The 20507-nt window shown below is 39.6% G+C and overlaps 1 protein-coding gene across 3 annotated transcripts in view; it reads left to right on the forward strand.

The window, feature by feature from the left end:
- The first annotated feature begins 9979 nt into the window (after positions 1–9979).
- Positions 9980–20507, forward strand: part of LOC105195263 (multidrug resistance protein homolog 49) — a 71351-nt gene continuing 60823 nt past the window's right edge. Inside the window, exon 1 of one of the 3 annotated variants that reach the window (XM_039449842.1) lies at positions 9980–10366. The gene's annotated coding sequence lies outside the window, so the exon portion shown is untranslated. The other 2 variants (XM_026130918.2, XM_011160627.3) reach the window with 2 other exon arrangements.

Raw genomic sequence — 20507 nt, forward strand, 5'->3', positions numbered from 1 at the left:
CACGCGGAAAAAGAAAGTTACGATCGAGATTCAAATAATATCGAATCAAATTTTTATCGAGGAAAAAGGTGACAATAAAAAATGCAGTGAATCAGAAATGAATTACGAATTAGGCTAGAAAATGTCGAGAAATATTAACAGCTTTCCAATATGTTATTACCGCACGGAAAGGACAATTTTATTGCAGCATCTAAAAATTTAGCTGGACACGGATCGGAAAATAAATTTTATGTTGGGCCATTAAAATAGTTATGGACAGCCAAGTATAATAATGTTGCTGCAAACAGCATTGCCATTGTAGCATCCAGGTTAAACATCTTATACAATTTTATAAACAATTCAACGTAATTATTTTCAGTATTTCTATATTTCGGCAAAATTGTTTTTTCAGTGTGAAATTCGCTGGTGCATAAAATTTTATTGAAGTTATTTGGTATATTATAATCATGCATTTCCAATTCAAACATCGATTGATTATGTTTGTTAAACGTATTCTGTATTTCGTATTTAATAGATGCAAGCAATAATACATTTTTCGATGTATGGCCACGGCAAATTAATTGATATTTATATTGTTCGGCGTATGAATTGAAAATATTTCGCGTATCTGCTGCAACGCATCGAAATTGTGTTCTTCATTAATTTTTATTCGCGAAAGAGAGATCCGCGAATGAAAATGGATATCAGTAGAGACGGGCATAATATTTGTATTGTTAATTAATCACATAAATTTGCGGATTTAATGTGCAAAATGCGATAGTGTGTTAAATATTTTACGATGGCGATGAATTGATTGACACGTTAACGTAGATATATCGCGAAGCGACAAAGAATGAGATTTATAAATTATCGTTCTCAGGATATTTACGACTATTATTTCTTTAACAATACTCGTTACGTTTTAAATTTTCTGCTAATATCAAAATTAGGATGTAACTTATCAATCGGATGAAGAGCACTGATGCGTCCATTTTTTATAAATGTAAATCAACTTTGATATCAGTTTAACTGACTCTTTATCTCTTTATAATTTCAGGAACTAAACAGAAAAAATAAAAGAGTGGACGAGTCATACATTGGAGTAACGGCGAGACTTATCCGTCGCTTAGCTCGCACATTGAACAAAATGTTCGACGTAATATATTTTACGAGGCACTGAATGTATCTTAGCGGTTGATAATTGTTGTCGTTTCGGCACGCTGTTTACGGCGAAAGGTAACCGCGTGCTCATTCACCAACCGACATTCAAATGTAAGCCGCGGTGTAAAGTCGAGTGTTATTATTGTTCGCTGAAGAGAAGCGGTAAGTAGCCAAGTATACTTTGGGAACTGTAGTAATATTTTATGAACGATTAGAGAGTGTCGGTTCGCGTAAATAATTAACTCTTCCAATCGACCATCTGCAAGCAACGAGTACTTATCGAAACGGGTATTTTCACGTTGGGTATTATTCATTTTGCAGGACCGATGCACAATTGGAAACAGGAATTACAAATTATCATAAAGACTATTCATTAGGGATTGAAGTTTACGAATTGAAAATTAGAATTGGAAATTAGATAATTTTTACTTTTTACGTGGATTGGACAAAAAATTAAGTAAGAATTATGAAACATAAAAAAAACATAAATTCTGATATTAAAAATCATATGATAGAGTTTGATCATATATTCGAATGGAATAACGTGGAAATTCTGGATTTAGAATCAAATTATTAACATCTAAAATGATCCACATTAAAGCCTGAAAGAACGAAATTAATTCTAATGAAGACACTAAATTTTTAGACGAGGGTTTAGCGTTTTCATCCAGGTTTAATATTTCACATATTTACACTGAAAAAAAAAAGAATTAGATAATAATAATCACGCTTTACTGAAATAATTTTAATTAAATGTTTCATTAATGTAACCAAATATCTAGTAATTATAATAATAGTAATCAAATGTAATAACAGTAACCAATCGATTACGAAATGGTTACCAAGCATTTACAAAATATTACTAAATATTTGCTTGCATTAATCTTGCATTTTAATTAAAATTATTTCATAAAAGTTTACTATCATTTAGGCCTGATTATCAAACTTTTTTTTGGTGTACTTTGCGCTAGTCACATTCAAGTGTTTAGAATCTGCGATTGCGATAAAGTGTCAGTGCAACGAGCTTTTAGAGACATCGGACAGGTAATTACTAAATTATTTATTATTTTAATTTGAAACGATGGGTCTGTGAATGCAACATCTGATAGATTTATTATCTGGGAAGAGCTGCGATACATTAAAACAAATATTTAGCCCTGTGTTTAATTGTCCATCAAACCATTGCAACGAAATGTAATTTCAAATACAATACAATAAAGAGAGAGAGTACAGTTTAATAAAAATGGATTTACGTAGAACTTCGCGTCTGTAAAAACTACGAAATTATAATTTAATTTTTTATATTTATATATTCCACATAAATGTTCATAACCGTAAAAAAAAAACTCACCATTTTACGCAGTGCAACATTTGCAGGCTCGATCTGAAACATAAAATCGACGCATTCTTTTTCAAATATGTTATATTTATTATTTTATTGAAATGACGAAGGTAGATTTCAATTCTTTTGCCTTTTCATCCATTTTATTTAATTTGAAATGTACGCCATAAAATATCCAGGCCGTACACATACATTATTATATAAAATTCCGTGGGATTCCGTAATTGACAATCGTAATGTTTCCTGTCGTTTTTAATGTGATTCGACGATTGTCATTTCTCGATCGAGAGCGCTGAGTGACACACGAAGTGACGAAACTGCGGCTCAAATAACGAGCAAAATTGTACGTTATTTATCAACCGTTCGTCAATCATTTACGGTCAGGAGTATTGTGGAAAGAAGAAACGTGCGCGGGTATATTTCTTTGATCGCGCCAAACAAACCGAAGAAATATACAATAATTCTTCGCTCTCTCGTGCAGGAGTCGAGCACATTCGTTTAGTATCAGGAGAATCGGAAAAATACGGTTTAATTCAATAACTTTAATCAGGAATTTTCTCGTCTCTACACATAAATTTTGCTCCGACTACGCACAACATTTTATCACAACATTCGAATTAGAAATGAAAATTACTGTTGTAAGGAAACGAGAGGAGCAGACCGTGAGAGAATGTTCTTAACATTTCCGTACAGCATGGCATATATTCGCGGACGCGAAACGTATTAAAGAGAAGTTTAGTCCAATCGTCTACGTGTCCGGAATATCCGGAAGTTTCTGCGCTGGGCGCAAAAGGACGTGGGAGAAAGAAATGAGGACGGAGATTAAGTTGCTGTAATTTTACCCGATACGACGAGCATTTAGCTCTGTCCTCCCGGGGCGGAGGATCACCTGCCCGTGGCAAGGACAGGAAGGGAAACGAATCGTGGTCGATTATTCCACGACGAAGGATTGTTTTTCCGATTAACGATTCTGGCGTTTCGCGGAAGAGGGAAGGGGAAGGGGAAAAAACCCCCGACGTTTGGCTGGTTAACACCGTGAAGTAAACGAAATACGGAAGAATCCTATTTCTCCCGCTATTTCTCGCGAGTCGATTCACGCTCTCTTTCGCTATATTAAAGTGGGATCTATAAATCAGCGCGAGAGAGATCAAAGATAGCTTTTCGCGCAACCTAGGAAGCTATTGGCGATAAATTTAGAGCTTTCCGGCGCAGCAGTCCCGATTCCTACTTCGCGTTTCGCACGGACTTCGCTTCGTGAGGGATTTTCGCGATCCGCAATATCGCTCTTACGTTAACGAGATCCCCTGCTTTATTATAACAAAGAGAAGAAAATTTTAATGGAACACTGAGCCAAATGTCGACTTAATTGCCGATAATATCTTGTTTCTTATTATTATTGTCATAAAGCTTTCCATCTGTTATTTCGTGATACTTTTCAACGTAAAGTCCTCCTAATCATTCATTTTCCTCATCTGTGTGCCACGCCGTAAATTTAATCTTCTTCCGGGAATTTTGCTTTGACGTGATTAAATTTTTCCGCACATTTCTGTTTCGCTTTCCTTAGTCGTTTAAGTCGCTTCGGCGTAATAATGGAATAAATTTCGTTAACAAAGAAAAAAGAGACTCTGCACGCTCAAGCTCATTTTACTAAAATTGGCGGTCGCAATAACTTTCCTTTACTTTGTACACACGTTTTTCGACATCTTTTCTAAACGCGAAGTCACGACACACAGTGGAAGTTTTGGGAAAACTGGCAGATTCTAAAAAAGATATAATCACAATTCAATTTTAAAAAGTTTTGAAAGTTTTTTAGGTCTTTAAATTTTAATTTGTGTCGCAAATTTAAATGAACGTTTTCCTTTAGCACGTCGTTATTTTGTACAAAAATTTTTATCGAAAATGTTTTAAAATGTGAAATATTCTTATAATTCCCACCGCAACAATTTTTTCTCTCAGTGTATTAGCACCATTAATTCTGGCGCCTAGCCCCTGATAGAGAGTACATTGCTGCGGAGGGGATGTTGTTGCGAATTGACAACTTAACGTCTCGTTCGTCGGCTTTGCTGGATACCTACGTGGCGATTATCCTACGTGTATCTTCTCTTCTTCCGGCGCGTAGTGGTAGACAAGCGAATTAAGAGGCCGGGTACGTTCCGCGGCTTCGCGATAAACTTGGAAACAACTGCTGTCATTCGCAGACGCGCGCGACGACGACGTCGGCGGAATATGCGCCGCTTACTTTGGGGCGACGAGCGCAGCGAAAGGCGGTAAGCAGCACGGGTGGTGTGCAGATGTAAGTACCCGAAAATCTTTTGTGAAACACGGAGAACGCGCCGACTGTGATTCCGCGAGGATTAAACGAACGCTCGTCTGCTACCAACTTGTTCCGGTTTGTTGGCGTAATTATATCCGCGGCAGACGTTCGTGCATGCAATTTTCGCGTATCATAAATGTGCCTCTCGTAACGGCGTCGGAGTCGCGTGCACGAGCGGCTCGCGAGATTTTGCAATTTGCATCTAAATGCCGTACGCAATAGTTGTCGATGCGATATCATCGGGACAGAATCGATCGCCGACGAACGTAATTGCTCCGATCCTCGTGGCGATCGGTCATTGGTGCATGAGTCCTACACCGTTCGTTTATTCCGAACGACGCTTCGTATTAATTACATGCCGCAATAATTGTCTTGTAGTAATCGCGCGCGTCTCGAGAAATATCTGAAATTCCACGCGAGATAAATGACGACGCGGCGACGCGCGTCACGCGACTGCGATCTGCCCCAGTATCCTGTCTGCGGTATCCTTAGCTCGGCAGTCATCGGGTAACACAATGCGGACAATGCGCATTCACGGGAACGCGGTCGAGATAGCCCCCGTGACCCGGGAGAGCGACTACAGGCTACTCTGGCTACCAGGCCCCAGTCTCAGCCGGCGAATGGAGATCCTTTATCAGCGTCACGTCCCTCGAGTGTCTCCGCGAAGATTCCTCTCGCGACCGGAGAGTGAGTTAGATCGATCGAAATAAATTGAGAGAGGATCCGGTGCGGTGCGACGCTGCCGCGGATCGCGGATCTCCGATGTGGATCCCATTCGGCATGGAGATTCGAGATCAATCGGTGAAATTAAACTCTCTTGAGTCGGATACCACCGGGATAGTTTTTTTTTGTTTTTTTACATCTTCGCTAGCTTCGCCGATAAGAGAGTATCGGGAAGGACCATCGTGCTTTTCACTACATTTACTTGTAAAATACGAGATACTCGTACTCCCAAGATTTTTTTTATCTCAAGACTCAAGTTAAAGCGTAATTCGGAACAAATGTCTGCGCAGTGAAAGAAATGTGTTTGATTAACCCCTTGCCCTACGATGATTTGTGACTGTACGATTTGTGACGCGCGCCATAGTTGCAGGACAAGGTCACACGCACACCAAACGAATAAGGATCTGGGAATTTTATTAACGATTCGTTTGGCGGTCTAGATTTATTTTTGCCACGAGACCAACTCGTGTTTCTTATATGTGGCCCGTAATACGCACCACGAGCCTAACTCGTGTTTACTACTTTGGCCTATAATTGGTATCATGTTTCTTTTGCTATTACGAGTTAAAGGGTTAAAAATGAACGATGTGGTACGTATGTAAAAAAAAAAACCAAGCAAAAATCAATAAAGGCATGAAAGATAATTTTCAATAAAACTATTTGACGAAAGAATAACAAAATCAATAAACACAGGCTTAATTATAATAATTATTTTCTTGAATACTGATCTTAGAAGCTATCTCCTACTGATTTTCTGTACAATCGTGAAAATCCCTAGGGCAATAACAATAAATAAAATAATTTTCCGACATACGATAACTTCTCTTTGAAAAGGCTCTTATTTAAAATTTTACCAATAAAATGCAAAAAAATGTATTTCTCTTAATAACAGGCGTAAAAATATAAATTTAGTATTTCAATGATTAATACACGGAATAATGGCGTCTTTATTTTGCCACAAAAATTAACGCAGTGTTCTTTTAATAACGAGATAGATACCAATTTGAAATGGTTTATTTTTGGTAATTAAATATTCACTGCGTTGATGGGAAAAGGGGGATGGGATGGGACGGGACGGGGCGAGTTTTATCGCACGGAAAATTCGGAGATACGCGATTAAATTCGTTCACTTATCCACTGGCGGGCTTACAATCCGGGCGGAAGATAACGATAACACGTCGGGCGGGTTGCTCTCGCGTCATTAGCAATGGAAATTTCGAGTTTCCTCTGCTTTTTGGCTCTCCGAGCTGTAATAATATCGGGTGTGTCGGTAACGAAAGCAAAAAAAAAAAAAAAGGAGATGCAAGTATCGAAGGCAGCAACGATGGGGCTGCGCGCGTGCATGCGTCAAATAAACAACGATTGTACGCTGCTATACGCTGCAAATTTCTGTTTGCGGATCGCGCACGAGCTGCTATTTGCGCGAATATCAATTTACTGCTTTAATATCGAACGGACGTAGGAGCGCGGGCGAGAAAAGGAAGTATATAACAAATGTAGAAAAGTACTTTGCGCGCGCACAATAATTACAATCGCCTTCCAGGGAAACTGCTAAGTAATGTACGAATGTAACGTACAAAATGTAAATCTCTTTCGCGAAGATTGCGAGCGAGCGGTCGAGCGAGCGACCTTTTTGCGAGATTAGGTTTAATGTTGCGCGTATACGTGACGCAAATTTGTGTTCGCCACATTGGCTCAATTAACACGAATACTCCTTCCTCGTCGTACGGCAATTGATGAAGGCTATCTAATTAGATCGATTCCCGCAACCGAATCCGCCCTGAGATAATATAACGTCTCTCAGACGCGCGGCGATCCATCTTCCGCAAGCCTAAGCAAGTTACGTAACTCACTCGTCTCTCCGGCGGGACAAACGTGTGATGCAACATGAAACTTGTGTGATGCGCGATTACATTCCGCGTTAAAAGAAAGACTCCGCGTCAACAAGTGTAAATTACAGCCTTGTCCAAGCGTTAACCTTGTTTGAATATTGTCTTCTTTTTTTTCTTTTAAATCTCAAGAGCCCATTGATTTATATCGTTGAAATTGTTGGAACGCTCTACGTTTAACCAGCCTTTCGCTGTCGGGAGCCTCGCGCGACAATACGCATCGATTCAAAATCAAGGAAATTGGCGCAAGAGAGAGAAAGATATTGTAGCGGGAGAGACGCAAGACGCACGGAGCCTGTGTGATTTTAGACGAGCGCATTGTTCGGATCCGCGGCATAACGCGGTTCCGTCTCCCCGGAGCGCGCGACGCAATCGGAATATTCTGTTGACGCAAATCTGCATACCGCAATTCAATCAGCCCGCATCCGCCCCGACGTCTTGTTCCGCGCGACCGTGCGTGTGTGCTTAATTAGATCGATTCCGCCGTGCCGAATTCGTCTTAGCGCAGCCTCGGTTCGCCAAGACGTAACGATCCATCATGGTCTCGCTAGGCGCGTTCGCCATTTAACCCGATTCCCGATTCAAGGACGAAGACGAGCATTCCTCGGACGGGAGTGCCATCGCCCTTGATCAAGATTAATCGTATGTAAATTACGCCGCGCGTCGGCTGGAGGATTCCGTGAGTTTTGGAGACGTCTCCGTCTCCGTTGTCGCCGCCGCCGTCGTCGTTGTCGGAAAAGCAGACAGGGACGGTGGGAAAGATCGAGCGTCTCGTCGAGATCGTGGCGGTAATTGAAAAGACACGAGAAAATTCTGTTAGGGGGCCGAGAAATCCCGCCGATAAGGAACGGGATGCTTTTGATATCGATTTTTCGAGCGACGTGCTGCTCGAGGGAATTATATCCGGAGAGATGTTCGACGTAGTCTTCCTAGAACAAGCGGATTTATCAATTTTTCATTGTTCTCCGTCTCAATGCGAAAGATTTTCCGTGCCAAGGAACGCATACTTTTCACTGTAAAAATTTTATCTGTGAGAATGTATGAAACTGTTTATGTAAGAAACGAATTGCAAATAGCGAACCATGCGCATTTCCTCTATGCTTTGAACGCATTCTACGTAATAAGTTGAGTAACCACGATAAATGTTGCTCGGTAGAACGTGTCCATTCTCATAATACTGGCCTTTTTTTACAAATAATCCTTTGATCAACGAAGAAATTTCACTTGGGAAACCCTTCATATGTATATCCAAATGCAATTGTCTCATACTCGTGTCTTTTGTTCGTGCATTTTCACTCGCGATTTTACTACTTGCAAACAGTTTTTGCAGAATCAAGAGATTATCATTTATTCGCGAATTAAGCTCAGGAAAATAATAAAATAATATAGCAAAACTAAACATTTCAATGTTTCCTTTTTAAATGTTTACTATTGGACTTTATCGTGCGTCGTTAAAAGTGATTCAGCTATTTTTTTCCATTTATGAATAATTTTTACATATAATTATACATAATTATATGTAATGATTGCATGAAATTATGTGCAATCATTGTATATAATTATACATAATAACCATATAATTTATATATAATTATATATATAAATATGTTCATATATAATAAAATATATGTAATTATACATATTTTATATGTAAATATAAACATTTTTTTCCCGAGTAATATCTTATCGTGTTTACAGTTTGATTGGAGCAGCTGTAATAAACGAAGATCTATTTAATTTAAAATTAATACTTACAGGATAACTTGGATTTTATTCGACATGATTTTCAAACTTTTTACGATATTTCATCTAAGAATTCTGAAATGTCTGAATACTAGTTGTAAGTTCCTGTAAGTTTTTTTCAAAATGTTCAACAAAAAGCCTCTTAATTTTTTTATTACAAAATTTTCGGAAATTTATATCAAAATGAGTTTTATAATACTATAATTAAAAATTAGATTATCTCATCTTTTTCATTTTCCAAAAAAATAGAGTTTGTCTTTTTTGTTATACTAAAAGAAAAAATTTGTTACAATTACCACAATTTAACTATAACTCACAGTGACTTTCGATGCCAACTACATATTTATAATTATTTTACCATGCAAATTATAGCTGTTAGTTATTATCACTATGTAAATGGTAAGCAAATGTTTTAAAAGTATTGTAGTTATATTTCTTGCATTTCATATATAAAAATGTTTCTTTTATCTTTACCATATCTTGATATTCTACTGTATTAATATTTCAAATTATCATAATTTATGGTAAAATTTTTTCATAGTTGACAGAAAACATAAAGTTGTTATAGCTAGCTACATTACAGCAGTAATAATTATAAAAATGGACTTTCATAATTCTTTCATTATACGATTATAGCCACAAATATCAACCACTTTTCTCTCACAGTACACCATCTTTCTATCATAGCCTTAGTTAGAATGAAATTAATTCTTTAGAACATACAAAATATTCTTTTCTGAATCATCATATGAGAACCATCTAAAAGAAGTGTCTGAAGATGAAAGAAGAAAATTGGAAACTCTTTATCGGACAAAGACGTCTGCCAGGTCATTGCCGACGTGGTGGCTAGTGTAAGCTCGGCGTTAATGTTTGTAGACTCGGACTGGCATAAGTAAGCGACCGTCACTACGGATACGCACTCACACATACACAGTCACGCAATGTGATGAGTGCGGTAGGTAGTAGACGGTGGTATACATAGAGGTTCTAGTGGCAGCGGGGTCAGTGTAAAACTGCCGTCTGTCCGTAACGTGTCGAACCGTAGTCGGTCGAGTGAACTGTCGTACAGTTCGACCGGCGGCGTTCTCCTTCACTCCAGAAGAGTCCTACACAAAGAAAAAGCGCCGACGGCTCCTATCTGAGAATTTCCTTATCGCGAGGAGCTACGCCGGGCGTCGAAACCCTCGAATCTCTTCGCTCTTTCTGTATAAGAAAGTAAGTGCGATCGCCGGGTGAGAGAGACTCGTAGCGACAATCGATTTCGACCGATCCGAGGCAGCGCTTAAGTAGACCGTAGAAAATAAATGTCGTCGAATTAACCGCGAATGTTACTTAATGGAGGATTAACGTAAATTTATGTAGACGGCAGGGAGATTTTTTTTTTTACTCTATTTTCCGTCGATAACGGATCTCTCTCGTCGCTGACAAGATTCTAGATTCAACGTTTGCACGAGCGTGATGTGTATCTGATGCAACAACCGCATCCATTCAATTAACACACGAATGTTCCTTCCGTGTTCTGCAGCAATTGACGAAGGTACATCTAATTAGATTGATTCTCGCTACTGAATTCCACTGAGATAACATGTGCTTCGACACGGCACTCCGCTTCGGGATCTTTAATCAACAATTAGTTTGGTAAATCAAATTAATCTCATTTTCGAGATCGTCGAAAAAGTATTGCATAATATAACGGAGCTGTCATTAGAAAATTTGGGAATCCAGGGCAGAATGCAATATTGTTAGATTGTCGAATATAAAATTGCTAATTTTGTTGTTTGACACAGATATACGTTCCATTTCGCGTAAGCCAACTGTAATGCAAGAAGCCTTAGATTGTCGATGGAATAAGATCGATGCATGAATCATATTGGCGGGAGACACTTGGTCTTTGCGTTTACTTCGTTTCTCTACCTATTTCTATCCGCGCGATTTTTGCAATGTGGGTCACACGATTAGCGTAAAAATACGGGGGAGGAAATGCGCGAGTCTATGCGTGCGGGACAATGCGGATGTAGACAGGTGAGACTTATCGGTGTGCATTATCTGGCGTGATATCGGGAAGTGGACGGAGGCGTGAGTCGGACAGACCGCGATTATATACGTACGTGACCCTGGAAAATCGTATGCCATAAATTTGCTGGCTGGGTCCCCGAGGCTATAGAGCGCGTGCGTTACATACGAATAAATCAAGGTCAGCGTACAGCTTGCAGCCGAAAAAATTCAATCAAACAAGCAAACGTGTCGTCGGGCAAATGTGAGAAACGAACGATTCGTCGATGGGCTTACAAGTGTCTGCAAATACTCGACAAGAACATCTTGGTACTATTAAATTTATCGATCGAAGGCAAAGAGGCTGACACAAGAAGAGAGAGAGAGAGAGAGAGAGAGAGAGAGAGAGAAAATGTGGTGTAGAAATACTAATCAGCGAACTGTTCACTTAAGTAATTAGGTTAATTAGGGAGTCTGAAAATACTCCGTTTATTGATTTTTCTGATGATTACATGACGTATAATTTTAGAAACTGCTAAATTTTACTTATCCGGAAAATAAATAAAAATTCTCTCTCTCTCTCTCTTTTCTACTCTTAATGTAATAAAATTCTAACAAAATATATATAACATTAAAAATTTCTACTTTTACATAAAAAAAAAATCTCCGCTCAAAGTAAATATTTTCTGTATTTCCACAAAGACCGTGGTAAACTTTGAGTCAAACGATTTTCCATGACAAAACCGTCAGATTCAATTTTTTTTCCATTTTCAACATTTTCAACCGCAATTGACACGAGATACTCTCAAGGAGAGTAATTAGAAGAAAATCCTTTGACGGAAATGAGCAACGTGACACTCCGGACACTGAGAATAATACCGCAATTATTTCCGTTAGACCACTTGTATCACGGTCCTTTGTGACTAATGAATTTCCATACATAGATTCCCATCGGGTACAAAGACTTCGCGAATATAGCGCTACCAGTTTTAGCTTCACGGCCACATTACGCGTGTTTTATACGTTGACGCGTTGTTACGTAGCCTTAAAATAGCGACAGGTAGCTTTAGCCCGCGCAAGCCGGACAACCGGCGTTTTAGATTTACGCACACTCGACGAAAACTCGCTACGTCTTCCACATACGTCGCTCGAGCTTTGTCCCCAGATTGATATCGTATTCAATTAGTCGTGTTATTTAATTAATTCGTACTGTTTAATTTCCCCGCTCGTGCATTATATAATATTTCCTAATGAAACCGCATTTCATCTAATTAGGTTAGACATCAAATATTAATTAATTGACAGCATAATTTCGCCGGTAATGCGCATAGCTAATCAGGCGCGACGCCACGAGAATTGATTTGAATTTCATTTTTGCGTGAATTTCCTACGCAAATTTGCCCGGTCGTCATTTCGTAGGCAAATAATTGATAATCAAAATTAACTATCGATGTAACGGTGCTAATTTCCGCGCCGCGCAGCTGCGACCGATTTTAAACGACCCGACCGCGTTCGAAAACATCGGCGGCTAATTTCCCCGTCGTGTATTTACAGGGGGAGGACAAACGCATTTTTCACGGGCCGCATGGGCTAGGTCCACGGAAAATGCGGTTGCACGCGCGGGCGCGAGAAAAGCTTGGAAAACCGAGCCGGGCGATACATTTTACGTTGTCGCGCGTGTGTAATCAAGCTTTTATCGCGTTATTCCACGATCGCGTTCAATTATCAAACGCGAGACTGCGGTGCACTTTATGCAACTCTCGTGAAAAAATATAAAAAAAAAACGCACAGGTTTTTCTCACTCGAAGTAACGCTTATTCGCTTATTCTATTGACATTTGAAAACGTGGTCGCGAGCGACGTCGCGTTACCGAAAGAAGACACCTGCGAGTAGGGAGGATCTCGCAGTCGAAGGAGAGCTACGTCTAGAGCTACGCTAAGTGACGTTTCCTCGACGTGTATCGCGCGCGTCTTGTGTCCCGTCCCTTCCATCCGATTCCGCCCGGTAGTTGGCCCTTTCGAGAACTTGCGGAGAAACGCGCGCGGGCGATGCATGTGTCGCGCGCGCTTTAGGGAAGTCGGGGATCTTATTGAATAATCTCTGATGTAACGCCGCGCTGCGCCCGACGTGTACTCGGATGCTTTTGACAGCGCGCTCCGCTTTGCTCTCGCGGGCGGCCGGATTATATCGATTATGTGACGCAACGCGCCGGCTTTCTCAGAACGATATCGATTTTACGGAGGCCCGTCGACGGCGCCGTAGGCCTCGATGGGCGGTCGCGATAAGCGAGCTTTGATAGTGCTAGCTAGAATTTCGCGCCCGACTTCGCCAACATGGTTATCGTTCGGCCGCTCTTGTCGCAGCGAAGTAATTCTTCGACCGGCTCGTAAAACGTACGAATGACAGGTTTCACGTGACGAGAAACACGTGTCGTCTTAATGTATACTATTATTAGAGCGAGTATTATTAGTGATGTGCGAATCGAGGTTTTCTGCACTGTTACATTGGAAAAGAAATCTTGTCGCATCATTTAGAAGTGAAGTCTATCAAACGTTCTGATTATAATAACCAGAGTCCTATTACAATGACCAAAAATTCTGCTTGGTTTCACCAGAAGCACTCAATCATACAAGTTTTGTTAATATAATCTGATCATTTTTCTCACAGTGTAAATATTAAAAGATCAAGTTTAGAGCAATTCCTCTTGGGTTAAATAACATTTTGTTACCTTTAACTTCTAGCTATGTTGAAATTTATTATTTTAACACAGAATATGTAGTTGCAAGAACAACCTCACCTAATCAATCCATTTCTGTGGTTAAATTGCTTAAAATAAAACTTGAGTCACATTTAACATTTTCGTAGTTAAATTGCTTAACCTCATTGTTTCAGTTAAATTGGCGACATGTTGTGTGAGTAATGACGACCTATAGGAATGGTTAAAAATAACTCAAGTTGGTTACAATTCGACACTATGAATTTAACAGAGTGAAGCCGAATCGAATCGAGTTTCATTTCTTCATTCGAATCCGAATCGAGCAACAAAATTCTACTCGAATCGTAGAAACATAACGTTTAATTAATACAATTAAATTAGGTTTCATTTTCACATATAGATAATAAAAAAAATTTTCGTATAAAAAAAATAATAATATTAATTATATAAAGTCGCTTTCAATCATAAGATTGTCAATATGTGATTTTGAAATTTTTAGATGCAAAATTTTCGAACAGTTCGGATTCGAATCGAAGAGATTCAAATCCGACTGGAATCGAATCTTATTCTGATTCAATTCGTTTTCGAATAGTTCGCGCATTTCTAATCATTATAAAAAAAAAAGAACTCGTCTCGCGCTCCTTTGAAGTCGCGTAAGTGCATCTTTCGGTTACTCCGTCGGGCCTTGGGCTTGCAATTAGCATGGGTAATTTCGAAAGTATCGATCCGTCGGTCGCTCCGCTTGAGCGTGTTGTAACGACGTGTCGTAGGCTTGCCGCAGTGTGGGAAGGGCGAGTGTGTATATAATTCACGATCTATATAAGGGGCAAGTAGAAAACGCAGGTCGCCAGAATTGCCGACCGTGCAATCAGTCAAACCTGTGCGTCCTCGCGCGACCCGTGCTTCCCGCCGCGGACTTTTGAGTTTCAGCCTCGCCTTCTCGTCCACGTGTAAGACCGCGAGGGGAATCCTTCGGAACGAGCTATCGATCGCGACGGTTGGTAGGTAGTCCCGGCAGATGCGAATGAATCCTTGGTATGGCGAGATTGCACGGACTGATAACCGATATCGCGCTCGAGAGCCTTTTACGGTGTCGTATTTTTATATCTTTACGATATTGACATGAACACCGCAAATCTCGTAATATCGAGATATGACGTGATCGAGTTTGGATCTTGAGAAGGAAGAAAACGCGCTTGTCTTTGTGAAATTAATTTTTAATCATATCAAAAGTGAATTTTTGAGCGCCTACTAAATACAAATAAATATTAGCGAAGAGATAGATAAAAGATAGATAAAGTAAAGCTGTGAAAGAAGAATGATTTTGCTTTTTAAGTGCGTGACATCAGAGCTATCAAAGCAATCAAAATGAATGACTTGCAATTTTCTATTAAATTTATAACGATGTATAACATGCCGGAGCGCTGTTACACAGCATCCGAGCATTATTAACTGCTATCGATCAATACTACAGAAATCGTTGTATGTTTTTGCATCTTTGCGATTTTTGTTGCAATATGTAAATTTGATTAAATTGATTAAACTCAGATTTAGTTAAATTCAGTTGTATTGCAGCTTCTGATATCATATTCTTAGATTTCTGTAGTATTGATCGATAGCAGTTAATAATGCTCGGGTGCTGTGTAACAGCGCTCCGGCATGTTATACTTCGCAAGGAACATCACGCCCATCCTCATTAACGCATTCTTCAAATTTCAAGATAATTACGTACCTATATAAAAAGTCTATTAAAACACTTGAAATAGAAAAAGCTACTTTTCTACTAAAATATCCGTGAAATGAATAGAATTAGTTATCGACTTTTAAAAAAATGAGCAATTTAATAGAAATATTACGTAACTTTAAGAGTAGCCAACTCATTTTCAAATTATAAAATCTCTCACGGAGATAATTGCTTGTTAAATACTTAATGTTTTACAACTAGGCTTTGTCACGAATGTGCTCATTTACGTAACAGAAATTACAACGATAAAGACAACTGAAATGTATGACAAATATACCATATTAAGGTGTGCGTTCACGGATAAGTTCAAATGACACATCCGAATGACGTATTTCAAAGACATATTTCATTTCTGATATATTTCAAAGGAGTGTAAATATTAAACTCCTCACTTCGCCTTATCGACATTACGTAAGACGTCCAGTTAATATTTTACATGTAAACAACGGAGAAAATAGTTCTATATGTAGGATTCTCTGTAGGACACATAATTCTATTCTTTATAAGAAGTTCTATAAGCTAATTATGTTTTATATTCCTCTACATTTTCTATGTAGAAGAAATATTATGACTGGTATTCTATAAATAGATAATAGAAGCAATTGATATAAATCGGTAATCTCAATAATTAATGAAGCTTCGCTATTTATTAGCTTCGTTATCCGTGGCTCCGTTAGACCTAAAAATCGATACTCGTTGCCATTAATGTTATATTAATTGTCATTTAGACAATTGTTGGAAAGACTGTTGTTGGAAAGACTGTTGAGTTAAATATACAAACCATTTAACGATCGAAAAAGAATTTTGAAAAATATTGAAACATTAATTTATTAAAACTATTTTTAGAATTCTTTATTAAATTTCATCTTACTGAAACATTGAAGTAACGATAAAGCTCGTCTGTTTGTAAAAACAGATTGCACGGATTAAAAAAATATTTTTAGTCAATTAAAAATATTAATTTAAAAAAGCCTTTTCTGAAATTAAGTAAATCTTGGAAAAAAAACGAATAGCGATTATCTCGACGTACTTGCATTAAAATCGGGAATGAAATGTCTTTGATGGGCTATAATTTTTTTTTTCATAAAACACACTCGGTGTCTCAAAGTGCACTTTTCCCACAGGTTTCACGATGGCGGCGTACGAACATCTCTTTTTACCAAACGAGTTGAAACTACCGGGAGGGAACGAGCTCGTAGTCTTGCCCTTCGCGTTTTCACGAGATATCATCGCGACCGAGAGAAAACGCGCCAGGGTTATGAGGGGAGACGTTGATAGGATACTTTTATTGAAGGGAGAATATGACGGTCCGGCAATATCCAGCGTTCCGTTCATTTCTTTAAACCGTTGACGAGCATTATGAGTTTTGCCACCATAGGGCCGCCCTCCGTTTTATCTGATAATAACGAATGTATAGCGTTGCCACTCGAGGCATCATCTGGGCTTTTGTTACGAAAGAATGATGATTAAAAAGGTCTATATACGAGCCACCTGCTGATCACGTCTGTTTTATCGCGGCTGCTCGAGGAACAATCGGAGCTATAGATTTTTATTGAAGTGCAGCAGCAAACGTAGAAACGTTGACTCGGTATATAAACAGGTAGGTAGACGACAATGCGCTCTTCGCGAGAGACCTCCCATGAGACTTTTCGCGACGTTGTCTTCCCGGTCCGGTTGAATTCTGCGGAGAAATTCCACTCGCGAGACTTTACTTAATACTCGCCAGCATCCGTAAGAGAAACGATCAACAATGCCGTAAGCTCGCACGGATGGAGTGACACGACGACAGAAATTGAAAATGCGGGGAATGTCGCGGAATATATGTGTGTGTTTCGTCTGTCCGACGAGATTTCTCGGTCGCGATGTTTAACCGAGATATCCCAAGATAAAGAGGAAGAATCGCTGCACACTGCATTTTCTCACGGGAAGATCCCCGGCGTCTAGGCGCGCATCTCTCACGTATTTCACGGACCCCGGGGGCGTTTGCGGAATTCTCGTTTGCGACGAGGAGGGAACTATCGGGTGGGTAAGAAGAGAGAAAGGGCTAGAGGCGGAGGAGGCGAAATTCGCGCAAGAGAGGAGTCGTCGAAGACTCGTCGACCTCTTCTTCATACGCGGGATGGTGCAAAAGTTCGGAATACAGCCCCGAGGTGGCGAGTAACGGCAGCGACGGAGATGATTGATAGCGAAGAGCCGCGCGGCGCGCCTCGCGCACGCCACAATGGGGACCAGAAATATGAGACCGGAATAAAATTCATAGCCGTTGCCAGGGGAGACGTTAGGCCGCGATTGAGATGCAAATAAGAGCGAGAGACACCCGGTAGCGGCGACGGCGACGACTTCGTGGCATCTCCGTAACTCGCTCGTACCGACGACGACGACGGTGACGATGTACTCGAGGAAGAGAATTTTTTATGAGCTCGGGAAGTCGCTATCTGTACCGAAGTTTTCGGTGGCTTTGGAAATTTTTCTTTTTTTCTATTCTTTTTTTTGGGAGGGCGACGGCAAGCATCTCCATTCGTATCGCGAATCAACTGTTTATTTGAAAGCGGCGTAAAGAATATTTTAGGAAAGTAGGCTACGCTTGAAATGCATAAGGGATCGATAACGATATACCTATTTTAACCTTTGACCGACATGCGACGGTCCCTCCAATTCCTTTCTTATTCTAATTCGACCAAAAAAAAACTCGCGAGCTTATTATTATTTTAATAATTATTCGAAAGAAAATACAATTGCTAATGCGAGTCGCGCCGCGGTTGACAATGTGTCAGATTAATAATTTAACAATAAGTTAACAATAAAAATGACGAACGCTGACGTTTCGACCTTTCAGCGCGTAGAGGAAAAGTAATGAAGAAACGGTCCGATATCTTTTCCCAACAATCAAATCAATAGTCACGTGTAAAAATGTAACGTCTAAAAATAAAAGTGCGTTGAGGTAAAGTGACTAAATTTTAATAAATATTTATTCAAAATAGCACTAACAAAATATTTACTAAATGTAAATATATATTTATTTAGTATAAAAACCATTAACTTAATTTAAGTATCATTTTTTTGTACAGTAAATATTTATGTACCGCAATTAAATACTTCATTAATGCTTATTTAAAGAAATATTTATTAACATTCAGAAATTTTTCTTTTTAATGTTAGTATAATTATTAAAAGCGTTGATGAAAAGTCAAGACTACGAATCTCAAAGTGAATGAACAAATAAAAGAATGAGTCACAATCATATTAAGAATAAAACAAATAATAATCTTCTCTACCGTTTCGTTAATTAATTATTCCAGGCTCTAGAAGCTTCATGGAACAATCTTGCCTCTTTTTGCGAACACGACGGCCTGTGCTTACAATTAAGTTAATGAGGCCATGTTCGTTAATCGCTGTTAGATTTTCAAAACCCGGATTTCCATAAAATTGCTCCAGGATGCACTAACTTTAACCTTACGCGTATACATCCGTCGTCGTAACGTATTTACGTGACACTCCTCTTTCATTAACCGTAACACGATCTTTTCTTCTTTCGGTTAAATTTAGCAGCGCATGGGTATCGGTATCGTCGGCTCGAACGGCCGTTAAAGGTATTGTTCGATTCGCTAGCGTGGAAACATAGCCCATACCCGATGAGTGTGAGTATCGTTTCGCTCCGAATATTCGTAATTCCGTTAACCGTTCATTATCCAATTACGCGCGATCGTTTTCCACGGGATCGCCATTATACCGATCGCGCGCGGGTACGTCATCGTCGCTCCAAAAGCGACTCGCCGATCACGGCGATTTGGATCGCGCGCGATTCAGACCGCGGAATCGCGGCGGCGCGCAGCCGCCACCGCCGCTTCGTTTCTGCAAAACGGATCAAGCGCGGTTACGGTTTTTCCTCCCTTATGTATACGTAACCACCTACCACGGAACGGTGATTCGCAGCTCTTTTTCCGATGATTACACGCGGGCGTTTTGTGGAAATCGATCGCGCGCGCGGCTGACTCACGGGAGAGAACCTAAAAGGGGAAACTTGGCATGCGCGTGCCTTTCTGGTCTCATTATCGCGATTGTGTCGAGGCGACTCCGCAGAACGAATTAAAATCCAACAAAAGAGAGAGAATGCCACTACCATTACGGTGCAGGTCCGACCGCTATATAACGGTATACGGTGTTGCGCGTACCTGCTACGGCTGCATCGCCCGCTCGTTCCTTATTGATCGCGCCACAGGGCTCTAAGCGCCGTAAGAAACTACATAAATTAATCACGAGACGAGAGAGACTTGCCATGGGCTCTTAAACGGATCACGTCACCTCTGGCGGTATTAGAAATTAAGGATAATTAGGAGAATCAAGATTGAATGTCGGCGCGCGCGCGCGAGACTCGTTGCCTCTTTCGCTTTCTTTTTATTGACGACTTGCTTATTCTTTTATTTAGTGAGACTAACGTCTTTTCTAAACGATTACGTCATTTCGGGAAAGGAGAAGGGGAGGAGTAAACTGTGCACGTAAGAAGTATATAAGTTAATTAAAACGGACGAGAAGAGAGCTGTTGGCGAACTTGGACGCAAAATCATAATGTCAAATCGGCGAAGCTGAGAAGTAAACTTGGAAAGAAATATTGGCACAAAGAGCTTTGAGATTTTTGCAGATCATTTCTTCTCGATTCTTCGCAATATACAAAGACATTAAAAATATTTTAAGAGATTGATTTTTATAAACTATTTTTATATAACAATCAATAGAAAGTGTGAGTGGCAATTTTTAAAAGTAGGGAAAAAAATTTGTAGTGCTAAAAAGGGAAAGTAAGTGACCACACAGTGAGATGAATTACATCGAGTACATGGCCCAGATTCTAAAATAATGTAGCTGCGACTTTTCTGGATTTTCGTTATTTATATGAACGATCTGAATTA

Source organism: Solenopsis invicta, chromosome 5 (assembly GCF_016802725.1).
Source record: "Solenopsis invicta isolate M01_SB chromosome 5, UNIL_Sinv_3.0, whole genome shotgun sequence".
Classification (NCBI taxonomy): domain Eukaryota; kingdom Metazoa; phylum Arthropoda; class Insecta; order Hymenoptera; family Formicidae; genus Solenopsis; species Solenopsis invicta.